Genomic DNA, 14,740 nt, shown 5'->3' with positions numbered 1-14,740 from the left:
AACTTAAGAATTGGTCTCAGGAGGAAAGGGCTGTACAGCACAGCTTGTTCGTCCTTGAATTCTGCTAAAAACTGGCTAAAAGTGGGATTTGAAAGGTTCCTTGTTAAATAGTGGAAATGTTGTTTTGTAACTGATGATTTTTCCTGCCTTACCTCTACTCTGAAATGTGTTGAAGTCTACAGAAGGATTCCTGTCATCTCAAATGAGTTTGGGATTGTGCCATATCAGCAAGGTGTGGGAAACAAAGGCAGTCTGTGCCTGGTAGTCAGGAATGAGGAAGAGACACCTGTAATGTGGGTCTTGTTCTGTCATAGTTTTCATATCCTTTTCATACACTCATTCTTTATTTTCATGCAATTCGTTGCATATCACTAAAGGCAGCTGCAGTTGTGCAAAGAGTGGCAGGAAAAATGAGAGGAACTAGTCCCTCGAAGCAGTAAATGTGGATTAGGGCAGAGCAGAACCAAAGGAGGCTGGAAGCATTGTTTATGCTACAAAGGCCATTTGCTGGTGCACTTTGTCAGTGGCAGGGTGCCCAGTCCTGGCTGGCCGTGGCCCCAGCCGAAGCAGCGCTGCCCAGGAGGTGGATGGCTCCTGCTGCACTGAGGCAGGGCTATCTGCTGCCCACAGCCAGCATGGACCTGGCACAAACCCCCAGCGACCACGCTCACAGGTAGCTGCAACATTCCCCAAACCCCTTTTTTCTGACCCAGCTGCTGAGTTCTGAGCCTGCCCCTATGCTCCTTTTAAAGAGACTGGCTGTGTTCAACAAGGTGAATCTCACTGTTCCCTTCGCCCTCCTGGTTTGTACGTGCTCTGTGTGAAACCCATGTGAGCGTTTCCTGTTCGCTTGGTACAACCTGGGCTGTGAGCGCTGCCTGGCCAATTAATTTTTTGTGGTACCCAGGGAGCAACAAAGCCTGAGAAACAGTGTTTTTCTTTCTTCAATTACATTCATTGTGGTAGCAAGGACAAGGTAGGAATCACTAAAAGAATTTGATCCAAAGATGTTTTGGCAGAATGCTCCTGTGATGAACTGCACTGTGTTTACTACCGATGTGGGATGATGTGGGGCTGCAAAGAGCTGCAAATAAATGAGGAGTTGGAGCAAACAGGTGAGTCCGGCTTCCTTTATGTGCCATAAGGACAAAGAGGGGCAGTTTCACACTGAGCATCCATCGTGGAGAATCGGCCTCCCAGAACTGCTGTCATTAGAAAGCATTGTTGAATGAAGGATCGTTTAAAACAGCTGGACAAGGCAGGAGGCAGGCTACTCCAGACAGTAAGCAGGTGCAAAGGACAGCAGGAGGGCAACAGAATTTGTTAGAAAGCCTGCCATTAACGGTATTTTTTACTAGTAATTTTATTAGAGTAAAGGCTTTTTTTTTATTATTGTTTTTTCATTAGAAATAATAGTGCTTGTGTGTGAGGAATTTTTATATATTGTACCCCAGGACTAGATTTGCTCACAGGTCTAAGAGAGCATATTGTGCAGTACCTTATATATTTGGGGCTTTCAATTGCATTTTGTTTCCATCTCAGTGAAGTGTTTCTTATTTGGAAAAGTTGGCTAATCTTTGTCATTTACCTACACAGTAAGTGGTTTGACTTTTCTAGATCTAAGACTGGACTTTAGAAGGGAAAGAAGTGTTTCGTGTGCCTTTTTTTTGTTTGTTTGTTTGCTGGTTAGTTCTAGGGGTTTGAGTTTTGTTGTTTTGGATTGGTGGGTTTGTCTGGCTTTGCTGTATTTTTTTGTTGTTGTTTTTGTTTGGTTTTTTGTGTTCAAATGCAGCTTCAGGTGTCATCTTGGCAGAATAAAAGCTGCTAAGTAAAGGAAAAAAAATTGTGCTGAAGCCCTGTAGAGAATTCCTGCAGGATTAAAATAGTCATAAGAATCTCCTTCCCCTCTTACATCCATGCATTTGGCCTCACAAACACACCTCTTTACCAGCACTGACCAGTTTTTGAACAAATCTCCTTTGCTGAAATTTTGCAAATGACTGCTGCACTCTGAAATGGCTGCTCCAAATGCAGGTGTCAACCATGCAGGACTTAATCACCAGATGGGTGGTTAAATGCCCTGCCTTTGCTGCAGCCTGCAAGCTGTTTTACATTGCATGAGAGAAGTCAAAAAGACAATTAATATGCTGACCAAGACAAAATAGTTCTTTGCACCTATAGTCAATCCCAGTGTGGACTCTCTTACGAGAAAATTATTAATAATAAATATGTTGTAGGTCTCATGTCATCTCTCTAGGAGATACTTAATCCTACAAGTTGGATCAAGAATCTAATTTGCTTTTAATCAGATGGGATATAGCTTTGTGTATGAGGAAGCACTGCTTAATTTTTTGCATTCTGGTGGGGAGGTTGGGAGTCCAAAAGCCATTGTGATTTGAGGACTCATTCAACGCTGGCAGAAATGAATAAATTCAGTATTCCAGGGATTTAGCATGACTCCTGTGGTTTCTTTTGCCTGTCCTTTTAGAAAGTGTTTCACTGAGATGCTCAGAAACAATCCTGGCAGGGTGAGCAGTGTGAGAGGGAGCATTTCTGCATCCCAGGGCAGCCGCTGTCCCAAGGGCTGCGCTGTTCGTGCTGCACTGGCAGCTCTGCAGTCCTGCAGCTGCAGGTGTGCAGGGCCCTGCACGTGCAGGGTGTGGGCAGGGCCATCTCAGACACCTCTGTGCATTCCCAAAACCTCCTCTGTGCTGACCCAGCTGGAGCTCAGCTGCCGTGCAGGGCTGGGTCTGTGCTCACAGGAGCCCTGCGGACACCGAGGGGAGATATGACTTCCAGAGGGACAGAGGGCTCCAGGTGTGTGAGATACCTGCTGCTGGCCAGCCTCAGCTAAGGTTCTGCTCCGTGTTTCAGTGTGCACCTTGGCAAAGTGAGATTAGTCTCTGGGTATGCTCTTACCTCCAGAGATTAAGATGTGATTTTACATTAAACGCTGAAAAGCAAACTGGGATCAATTCTGAACTGCCAGAGCTCACCTCTGGGTCAGGGGTGGCTCCGTGTGGTGGAAAAGTCTCTCCTCCAACCCGTGCTTCCAAAGAAAGGCTCAGCAGTCTCTTGTTGCATGGTCTCATGGTTGTTTATTGCAAGTTATCTAAAAGATTTTCTTCTCAGGCTACTGCAGTTTGCTCAGCAGCTCAGGCAGAGGCACACACACACCCTGACACCCTCTCTGCTGTCTTCTTCTTCCCTCCCAGCCCTGGGCTGCTGCTATCTTTTATATGGTACGTTACGTGTTACCTGGTTACAGTTTTTCCCCAATGCCTATTACCTATATTAAATGGTGCTTTTCTACTCTAAACCAATCTGTGAGTGCCAACATCACCAAGAACATGGAGGTAAGGAAGGAGAAAGAGGGAGGACAGGGCAGGTCCAAATCCCTCCATCTTAAAACCTCTGACCCCCATATATAAAACTAAAACCCCCCTGTACAGTACTCAAAAATTCTTCCCTTTACTTTGTGACTACTTCTACTCTTATATCTAACCTTTTGTGACTTCTTGTTCTTCCTATAAGGTTGGTAAATCGTCCCATGGTTCAAATCCAAAATCACAGCTGTTTCCAGCTGCCTGCCAGGGTCTCAAGTGCTTCTGACCTGGATCCAGAACATCCAAAAATGTCTGAGGGACATTTTGAGTTCCGACACTGAACCTTGACATCTTGGTGTAAAGTAAGTTGAGACTGAGCAATATAACTTTTTTTTCTTTTTTTTCTAGGATCAGTAGGAGAACAGGATTTGGCCCATTAGACTTCATTTGCAATGTGGGGAGGTTGTGAAAATTCTACTTTTAAAAAGATAGCTGCAATCTGTCATTTAATTTCAAGAGTCCCTGTAGCACTGAGATTCAGGTAAGAGCCAATTAATGATAATGTTATTAATGAACTTTTCTGAATGCATATTTCATTTAGCTATAACAAGACAGTTATCTCTGATACACTGAATATCAAATCAGCTATCAAAATGGAAGAGAGATTAATGAGTCAGATAAATAACTAAATATACAATACTTTAAGCTTAATATGAGAGTTTAAAAGTCAAGACTAACTGGTCATTCTGGGCAGATAATGTTTAAATAAATGCTACCTTCAGAATTAGTAGTCCAGGGTTTTTTATATCAATTGTAGTTTAAATTAGTGAAAGAATCATATTGGGTGATTCCTGTGGGGAACATGCCCAGGTGTAGACTGGAGGAAAATGCTGCCTTTACTTCCTTTGTTATGAGTAAATGCTGAGCAGGCTTGCAAGATAGAGGTTTTTGTCAAGATACATGTGCTGTATCAAAAATCTTCCAGCAATATAACAGAAATTACACTGAATACATAAAGAATAGGCTGTATGTTTTATTATTTCACTCATAGCCCAATTTGGTAGAAGTGGATCATCCCTTCCCTGTGAAATTATTTTTAATGAGCTTAATATAATTCCTTCTCTACATACAGCCATTTGTTCATAACCCTGGCCAGTGAATAAGAGAAAATTATGTATTCTTTGAATCATACCAGGCATGGCTATTTTCTAGCTTCTCAAGGGCATATTTATATTAATCCTAACAGCAGCCAGGCAAAGAGCCTGAGTGACAAAGCAGGCTTAAAGTGTCCTTTGTGTGTTAGGACTGCTCACCCGTGGAAGCTGGGTCTGGCCATGGCAACGCTCAGGAAAGACTGGACACTACAGCAAAAGTTGTGTAAGCAAGAAGGCAGAATCATTTCCATAGATAACCTTGGAAAAAGGACAGGAGGAGAGATGAACAGAGAAAACAGGGCTCTTTAATCCCCAAAAGGTCAGCCATTACAGTGGAAATGAATGAAGGGGATGTTACAGAGGGCATGGCATGCATCTCACACAGCAGTCACACATCCCTGCCTCTCTGCTGAGGTGTCACATATTCAGCTGAGCTCTAGATACACTGCAGACATAGCAGATGTCTCAGCAGTGCCCAGGAAACACATTCCCACACTCTGATGGATCAAGGCCACATCAAGTCTGCTGCAGTCAAAGTGGCAGAGCACCGTGAGGGGCTCACATCTGCCTTTCTCCCCTCCCATTCCACTCAGCAGCTCAGCCCTCAGAAAAGTGTAAACGTCCTCTCCTGCCAAGTGGACTTTACCCATCCACAGACAGGAGCACTCCTTATGGCTTTCTGCTGCCAGCAGTGATCTATGTCCAGCTTCTCACTCAATTTCTGTATCTTTGTGACACCTCAAAGTGCTCACCCTGCTCCACACCCAATCCCAGCTAAGACCTGTGATAATTTAGTCATAGTTTAGATTTATAAAAAAAGCAAAATTAGCTTGGAAACCTACAAATAATTTTGTTCCTTGATGTGAGAAAGCTGTAATACAGTGAAGAAAAGTGTGACAGCTGATTAGATAATTGGCATGAAGCTGTTAATGGAAATCAGCTGTTCTGTGGCAGGCAGTGCTTTAGGGGGATTCCCACTCTGTTAGCTCCTGAACAATGCATGAGCTTGAATCTAACTGATATCTAACCTGCCCTTTCTGGGCCTTGGTTTTCCATACCTAAAATGGGGACAGTAATGCTTTCCTGCATCAGAGAATTGCTGAAAGAAAATGGTGTGCAGCACTTCGGATGCACAACAAGTAGAATTGCAACAGGTAGTAAGAAGATTTGCATTATATTCTAAGACTTAACAATAGATTTTCTTTCAGAATAGCAGCAGAACAAATAGAGATTTAAAGGTATAATTTAAAAGAAGAATATTTAATTCTCTCAAATAACTGTTTTCCATTACAGTCTAAGCAGGTACAATTCAAAAAAATTCCAGTGATTTGTACAAAGGAAAAAAGTCATTAGCTGAGAATCTGATTGGTCTTTCAATATAGATTTTATATGAGTTTTATGGCCTACATGGAGGAAATGAGACAAATAAGTAGTTTCCTATTATATTAATTTTGAAATGCATAACTTAGTGTAAAGTTTGCTTATAACATCAATTGAGAGAGGTGATAAGGAATACTACTATCTAAATACTTATTACCAAAATGCATCAGCAAATCACTGTGTTAAATGTGGTGCAGTAGGGGGGTCACCAGCCTTTGCAATGGCCTCTGAGTAAACTCTGCAGGTGGCGTAATCCACAGGGAAAATAGGAAAAAAATTTAGAAATGTTCAGATTGTGGCTTATAGGGAAAGCATCAGGCTTGGTCCAAATTTACAGTCTAACATGGCATCATACACTGAGGCTGGGAGGAGACCCCCACTGTTTGCACTTTGTGAGGATACACAAGGAAAAAAGGACAAAGTGGTTTGAAAAGGTGTGGTTTCTCAGAAATGGTAAAAAATGTGCAGGAACCCAGAAGGATCTCAGCTAGCCTAAAGGAAACTTGTGCTGGGAACATCTCAAGAACTGTCTCTGGGTTCAGGAGTTTTGGATCCAAGTCTGGAGAAGGGCTAGGCTGTGTTGTCTCTTCTGCAGTGGTAAGCAGAAGTCCAAAGCACAGAAGAGACAGAACTGTTCTGCCCCAGGAGCAAGGAAGGAATCAAGAAATGCCTGATGACAATTGTAAACTTTCTTGAACTCTTAAATCTCATATTCATTTATGTTCTGTGCTTCATACTGCTTTCAGAAATTCGAAGATTGAGTGTGGAAGGCTCATAGAGTAATCGGGGCTTTGCTTTTCTGTCTTTGTTTGCTTTCTTGTGATTATGAATGACCAAGCCACTTCCATTCTCTTTGAAATTAAAATTATTTCTGTCAAAGCAGACAACAGTGCTGCTTTTTATGCCACACATGAAATTTTCTGTATCAATACCAACTCAGTAGGGATTCATGCTTTAAAACAAGAAGCCCCTTGAAAATGTACCTTCAATAAATAGCAAAATACCATTCTGTTGTTTTCAGCTAAAACATCACAATTATTCTGGTTGCAACTTAAGAACAGCCTTCCTTTGTTGAAGGTAATTACATTTCACTAATTGTTATGAAGACTGCTATGCTTTAGTGGGTTTCTGCTCAACAAAATACCTGGGAATAAGTAAGAGAACACCTGAAGGGGAAGATAGTTAATGGTGGATTTCAGGTACTGAAAAATGCCTCTCTCACTTGGAAAGAAAACCTGAGCAAAATGTCTGGTAAACAGCATCAGTGGAGGCTGGCATGAAGCAAAGCAAAGGACTGGCTCAGTGGACTGGCTACTGCCAATTAAATGGTTTCATGCACTGTCTACCTCAGGTAATGAGGTCTGGCTAAACCCTTAGGCCCTGGGCACCCGTTAGAAAAGACAAATATAGCTGGTAGGGAAAAAGAAAATTCCATTGGGACATCTTTGATTTAAACAGACTCAAATGGCACGCTGCCATGTCAATGGTCTTTCATGGAATGCAAATAGATCTGTCTAATGGAGAGAAAATGCACATCATTCATTTTAGACTATAATTAGGTTTTAATTTAATCAAGTATTGGTACCAAAGCAGGCCTTGGAGAAAGATTTTGATATTAAAGCCTTCAAAGCTTCTTTGGAGAACTCTAAATGGCTTCTGTGGTAGTAAATCAGCTTGCAAAGTGGTACTATACAATGTGCATATCTTAGCTCTATCACAGCCTATTATAAAACTTAAAACAGGGAACAAGTGGAATGCAGTCCTTTTATGAAAGAAAACACTGAGTCATACTGTGAATCACTCTATCTCAGGGAGACAATTTCTTTGAACATTGGCTTTTTGGAGAGTAGTAAAAAGTACTACCCAAGACAGTGTGCAATTAAATGTACTTTAATTTGCATTTAGGGGCTAGAGTTTATGGTATAGAATTATTAGTAAATAATGTCTAATTGTAACACAAGGGAAGCAAATGTGAAATTAATACTGGATCTATAACTTTTCATTATTATGGTCTTGTATATGTGAGCAGATTTATTCAGTCTTATGTTCTACTCTGGCTGACTTTGAAAAAAGAAAAGATATTTTTGGATTATGGAGTATGTTGGATAATCCCCAAAATTATTTTCATCCTTGGCAATATCCTGTCTCGTTCCTTACCTGTCAAGCAGGGTGTAGCTGAGCACAAGGCAGCTGGAACTTCACAGTTTCTGTGGAGAACAGTCATCACTTATAGATCTCATTTCCATTTCTAGAGTGCAGGCTGGGTTTCCTGTCTAGAGTGTCTCCCATCTTTATTAGCAGCTGGTGTGTAAAGAACTCAGTGTTTTCTGATTGCTGCTTGATAGTGAGAGCTGGGGACTTGGTCCTGAGCTCATGGAAATTGATGAGAAAACATTCTACACTGGATCTATCAGCAGATATTAAGTGTAGAACATGGAGAAGGTCAGTATATTAATTTCAAAATACCTGATTTTCAATTTAACATCCAAACTATAACTGGCATTATATAATCTGTATTATTTGATTTTGTGGCTGGTATTAAAAATGCATATATTCAGTTATGTGTCTTAAATAATTCAAGTTCCCTTTAAATACAATAATTTTTTTATGGTAGACAGGAAAAGCTTTTCTTACATTGAGTTTAGGAAAGAAGAGAGGACAAGAAAAATCCTATATTCCCTGGAAACTGTGCAGAAAAGTAATATTCTTTGATAATGAGATCTGAGCCGTGGGAGGGTGTTGCCATTCAGAAGATGTGATCTTCAGAAATAAATGCATAAAAACTGCAGCAAATGAGGACTACTGTGAAAGTTCATTGCTGGGTCTGGACCTCAGTTTAGGAGCTGATTTTGTTCTTGCAGAGCCCACTGATTTCAAGAGAAGGCTTTAACTGTCTAGGAAAACAGACTCTAAAAGAATTTACATCAGGGTGGAGCTATAAATAAGACAAAAAAAAACTTAATCTATGAAAAGAATAAACTTATTTTCATCAACAACAAAGGCTAATTGACTGAACAGTCTATGTATGCTTGCAGCTCCTACTTGGGTTAATTGTGACTGAGCAGTTTGCCTGCAAGAGGTGTCAATTTAGCATCATCTGGGGTAATGTGCTTACTTAAATAGCTTCTGAGTAATTAGGAGATTGCTCATTAGTTTGCCACTGTCCCTAGCAGAAACGTTACAGGCTCAGTTTGTTGGACACTGTTAGGAGTTGATTTCCTGCCCTGCATTGTTTTCTGCAAATTGTGGCTTATGAAAGACCATGGGCTTTTACAGTAATCACAGCAAAAGTAAACATCTTAAATTAAGACAAAGAAAGTTTGGTTGTTAGGAAGACAACCAGTCAAGCAGGAAATGCCGAGCAAAACAACATTCTTCAGGCACCTGATAGGATCCTGGCTCTCCAAGCAGCCTGTTGGGTCCTGCTGGCTGGGGTTTTCCTACACGTTCTCCAGACACCGAGTGCAGGGTTAGGGATCCTGGCTGAGCTGATTCTCATCTCGTACAGAGCACCAACCTCAAACTTTATGGTTATTTCACATGGCTGTTGCTCTTAGACTGCACTAAGAGGCAGTCCTGAGGCTTGCCTGCTGCTCTTGGACTCTCTAAGAAGTCCCAGCAGCTACAGTGTGAAATGGGAGTGTTTCCCTTTGAAATATGTGGTTGCCATTTCAAATGTGGCCTTCCAGTTTGTTCTACTAGTGTTCATATTAAAGCATGTGGGATACAGAAAGGATCTTGAAATACTTACCTGCATTCCTACATGATAAAAAATACTCTATGATTTCTTTTAAACACATGTTCCCACTGAAATCAGTCAATGGAGAGGTGAAGCGGGAAGGCTGCTACTTTTTATGGAATTATGAATTTGTATGTGTAGAATCAGGGCAATTGTTTCCATTAATAGTAGACCTGTGAGATTGCTACTGATGGGCAAAAGAGTTTCTTCAAAGAGGCATTAAAAACAGTTGTAATCTAGTTTACTGTGCTCATAAAATTTTAGTCTGATGCCATGTTGCTTTCTTTGCTGCTAAAGTGATTAAAATGACTTCCCCCTGCTGGTCATCATTTTAATTATGGTGATCTCTCCTTAAACTAGATGAGAGGACTGATAAGCAAAATGCCAGTAGAGAGTCCCCACTCAACAAAATCATGATGTGTACAGTAACCCTGATACTTTACCAAAGATCATCACTGAGGCTGCCTCAGAGCCTTTACTCTGGAGGCATAGCCTTGTGGCTGCCAAAAATGAGATCTGAAGGTTCACTTGGGATCTGGCCTTATGATATCATCTCAAAGTCCAGCTTGGCCAGCCCATGTGGTGCCCTATGCCTACAGAAGGGCAGGAATGAGGTTTGGCATAATGTGGGAAGTGGTTCTTACTTATTTTTGTGTTTGTAGGCTCCACTTCTTCAACAATTATCTACCATGGGAACTGACTTCACAAATCCCTGTTCTGGGTAGAGCTGGGTAAACTCCTGTCCTTCCATTTCCTCATCCTTGTCTTCCCCTACCATCCTCACTTGACCAAATACAGATTCCTTTATAGTAGAAGACCTTAAAGTTCATATTGAATTCCCAGGGCTTAACTAGAAATCTTACTTGTTCTCCTTTCTTATATTTTACTTATATTTTAATTCCTGAAGTTTCAGATCAGCATATTTTTTCCTTTAATAAACACTTAAGTTTACAGCCTTTAATCTTTTTTCATTTAAAGCCACAAATAAATGTACAACCTTTTATGAATTCAAATTAAAAATGAACTATGATGAAAATGATTTACAGTCACTGTAGCTTAGCAGGGGAAATATACAAATCCTTTGCAGTACATCATTTTCTGCTCCTTTAATTTATAAGCAAGCTGTAATGTAACATATTAATCATATGAAGAAAACGTAGCTTCAGTTTGAAATATTTGTTGTAGCAGAGCTCCACGCACCTGCAAATTATTTATTCTTAGAAAAGAAAACATGTGCAGCACACGCTATTGCATCCACAAGAAAAATTGATATATTTAGAAAAATCCTGCAGTAAATTATCTTTATATTTTTTACCTTTTTCCTTCAACCACTTTCATCTTTCCTGAGCTCAGCTTCCCATGTTCTTTCAGATGTTCTGTCCCATGTGGAAGTTAAAGGTGGCTGGACAAAAGAGACAAGGATGCAACTTCACCTTGTGTCATAGCTTCCTGTTTAAACTGGAAGATGCTCCTGTTACCCTAAAAAGAAAAAATAAGGTCTGAAATATTAAAATTTTTTTCAGCGATCACAGAGGCAGCTGCTACATTCACATATTGGGTTCTTCAACTAGGAAGACAGGCAAAAAGACTGGCAGGGTGAAAAACTGTGCTAAAGAAATAAATCAGCAAATAGCAAATAGACATACAATAGTCTTTGCTGTAATATCTGATTGATGGTAGTAGAAAAGAGGGTTTCTTTTTGGTGCAACAGCACTTTTGCCAACACCTACAAACACTGTACAAAAGCAGCCTCTGACTCTTGCAAGCATTTGAATCTTGCAAGCAAGTGTAGGAGACTTGAAAGCAAGAAGTATTTGAGGCCTGATTTGTTTAAATTACAGACTTATTCACAAGGAGGGAGAGATTCAGGAGGGTTACAGCCAACATTTCAGAGGGTGCTCTGGATCCCTGCTGTTAACTTGGGCTGTGGTTTCTTTCTCTCTGCTTTCTGAATAAACCTGTCTGGCTTGAGACACCAGAATGTCTTCACGTTATGATGGTGTTTCTCTTGTTAAGTGAAAAATTATTATGAAATGAGACTGTGGAGGAGGGAGAAATCATGATATAAATTTTGCCTCTTGCCTCCTTTCCCAACCTGAATGGGAGAGGTAGTTGGAAGACAATAAACAAAAAAGGGAGGAATGGGGAGCAAGAGGGCAGCGGCAAAACTCCCAGAGGGAATCGTGAGTCTTGTTCTCACAAGTCAGAAGGCCTGCAATAATGAACCACTAGGGATAAGTAAAAGGGAAAACATAAGTTACAGGAACGCAAATGCAGTGCCTTTGGGCATATAAGTTTGTGTAGAATGTGTACAGCAGGAACTTCTTTTAACTCTTTCATTCTGCACCACTGAAAGGGTAAAGCTGATCTCATGTATCCCCTTGTAGAGCAGGTGCTTTAATTCCTCCACTGAAGTCCTAGAAACTTGGCTGTCTCTTTAGCATGCCAGCTGGCAGGAGGTGTGGCAGAAACCAGTCACTGCTGAAGATTTCCATCAGGCTTGGGTGTCACCATTTCTGTGGGGACACCTCTGTCCACCAGGCTTTCTGCTGCGCCTAATTCTGGTTGTCTTAAAGAAGAGGGTAGATGATATCATGTAATTGAGTTGCTAAGAAATAGGTTTGATTTCCTTGACTGAACTTAATGCAGACTTGTTATTTGTCCCCATCAAATCTGATCATTCCTTTTTCATGTAAGCAATATGCCCATGAGAGCAGAGGACTTGTGACTCTGGTGCTTTTAGGTTTAACACTGCCAGATGAAGACCCAAGGAAAGGGAATGACTTCTGTTCCCTGTAGCTAGGTTTATTCCTTTAGACCTTGGTGAAAAGCTAACAAGCTAAATGGGGTGGAGTACTGAGGAACTGAACTATACAACCATTATTTGAGACCTGTAAATAAACAGAAGGAGCCCTAGCTTGATTTTGGTGGAAAAGGCATTGGTCCAGTGGGCTTGAGACAAAGGGGATGTGTTCACTTTGGCACAGGGTGGTGTTAACACTGCTGTTAAGGTGTCTGACCTGGCTTGGTGTCCTCACACACCTGTGTGGGTGGTGACTGTGCAGAGGCTCCCTCCTGCAGCAGCAGCAGCACCTGTGTGTTGTGCTCTCCGGGGCATCGTGATTTGGCTTTGGTTTGCAGCCTGCAATCCAACCCCACCCTGCTGCAGGACTGTGCCTTGAAAGCACCACCTGAGTGTGAAGTAGCAGCTGGCTGCAGCCAGCTGCTCCTGCCAAGTCTGAGAGGCTTCACTGCAAGGATGGGGAAGCAGGAAGAGAAAATGAAAGAGGAGGAGGGAAGGGGAAGAGCATAAAAAGTGTGGGTACTTTTGCATAAGCCTACTTGAAGGATTCAGAGACCTGAAGTCTAATGCTTAATCTAAGAGATACAATATGTTAAAACAAAAACAAAACTCAAACCACTGCTGCCGCCAGAAAGCCCACATTCCCTTATTGCTTTGGAGTGAGTAGTGTCTGAATCTGAGCAGTTGACAATGATTTTGCCTCTTCTCTGTTGTCTCCTATTGCATAACATCCTCCATTGAATCCATCAATACTGAAGCATTTTGATCCTGAACAATTTTTTTCAATATCTAGAGAAGTTTGAAAATTCACAGTGTTTCTTCCCAAGGAAAACAAAATAAATTGTGAAATCCTCTACAAAAGTAACTTCCCTCTTCCTCATAAAAGGAGGATAAAAGGCCAAAGGTATAAGTGATAACTTTGTTGTAGTGTTGATGCCTTGATACCTAGAACAGAGGCTAGACAGTGTCAAAGGAATAAAGTAGGGATTTATTAAAAGGCTTTCAAAGGATACACCTTGGGCAGTGCAAGAGCCCTCCTGAGGCTACACCCAGGATGGACCCACGCCTATCACAGGTTTTCACACTTTTGTGAGTTTTGGTCTATTTACATATTGGGGCCAATTGTCCAATTACAGCTTCAGGTTGTGAGGTCCCATCCTCCCAGATTGCTCTGTTCAATTTGTTGCTGTTTGTAGTTTTTGGGCCTGAAGCTGCAACAGTGTCCTTGGTTCTTGGGCTGGAAAAGGATTATTTTGCCTGACTGAACTGTGAGGAGATCATGCTAACACTTTATATGAAATTCAGAGTTATATAGTGATGCAGTACAGAATCTGGAAAATATGAAAGCTAAAACTTAAGGCATCAGCATCTATTACTAAACCAGTTTATTTATTAGCAAGCTCTTGTAATGAACCAAGCACATCAGATGTGGGCAAAACTCTACTAAGCAAGTACAAACTGAAATACTAATGAAGCTAGGTAAATAGCTCGACATTCAAATTACTGGCTAGACCAGCTTTTAGTGTTGCTTTGGCTCAATCTCTAAATAGAACAAGGTAGGCTTGAACCTTTACTTCACCTTTTCTCAAGGAAAGCTGGAGACAGCTATCAGGAATGGCTGATAAAACTAATTCTGACTCAGTTCAAATTTCTTGTTGCTGAAATCACCGTTTTAGCAAAATGTGGCCTTTAAGTAAAAAGAAAAAAACTTATAGAAAAACTTGATTTTGAAGATTCTTCTTTTTCAGTCCTCCCATAACCTTCTTTTTTACAGGTGCACGTGTATGTTACAGGCTCCCACTGACCCAGCTGCCCTTTGTGCTGTCTCTGCTGCTCAGCACTTACACTGTAGCTTCACCTCAGATCTGTGCTGACACTGTTGGTAGGACATAGGGGGGATCTGTCAGCTCTTTGTGCCAATGTCTCCTTTACAGCACTTGTCTCAATAAAGAACATTGCTTGTTGACTTTGTCTAATTAGTTGGGGAGTGTTGGTTTGTTGTTAATTGGCAAACAAACCGCTGCAAGTTAGCACATGTTTGTAGTTTTTTCTATTAGTGCTCTTCCCACAATAGCAATTTAGATCTCTCCTAAAGACCTCCAGAAATGATGACAGAACAGCTCATAATTTTCTTTGGTGGTTCTAAAAGCTAATCATGTGCACTTCTGTCTTATTTTTCATTTGCTGTATGGTATTTTAGGCTTTGTTTTAACCTACCAATATTTAAATTTCAAAAGAGGCTTGAATATTGGTTGTTTTGTGGTTTCTTGTGTTTTCTTTCTTTTTTTTCCTTAAACAGAAGTGTTTGTACTTCATGACCATAGAGGCTCTGGGGAAA

The 14,740-nt window shown here is 41.0% G+C and overlaps 1 long non-coding RNA gene across 1 annotated transcript; it reads left to right on the top strand.

The window, feature by feature from the left end:
• The first annotated feature begins 893 nt into the window (after window positions 1–893).
• On the top strand, window positions 894–14,368 carry LOC110483646 (uncharacterized). The gene is made up of 3 exons (XR_002467611.2): window positions 894–1,115; window positions 3,735–3,867; window positions 14,177–14,368. It is a non-coding gene; the product is annotated as an uncharacterized LOC110483646 (long non-coding RNA).
• Window positions 14,369–14,740: the final 372 nt, after the last annotated feature.

Source organism: Lonchura striata, chromosome 10 (genome assembly GCF_046129695.1).
Source record: "Lonchura striata isolate bLonStr1 chromosome 10, bLonStr1.mat, whole genome shotgun sequence".
Classification (NCBI taxonomy): domain Eukaryota; kingdom Metazoa; phylum Chordata; class Aves; order Passeriformes; family Estrildidae; genus Lonchura; species Lonchura striata.
The sequence above is the reverse complement of the archived record's forward strand: the minus strand, read 5'-3'. Positions and strand labels throughout refer to the sequence as shown.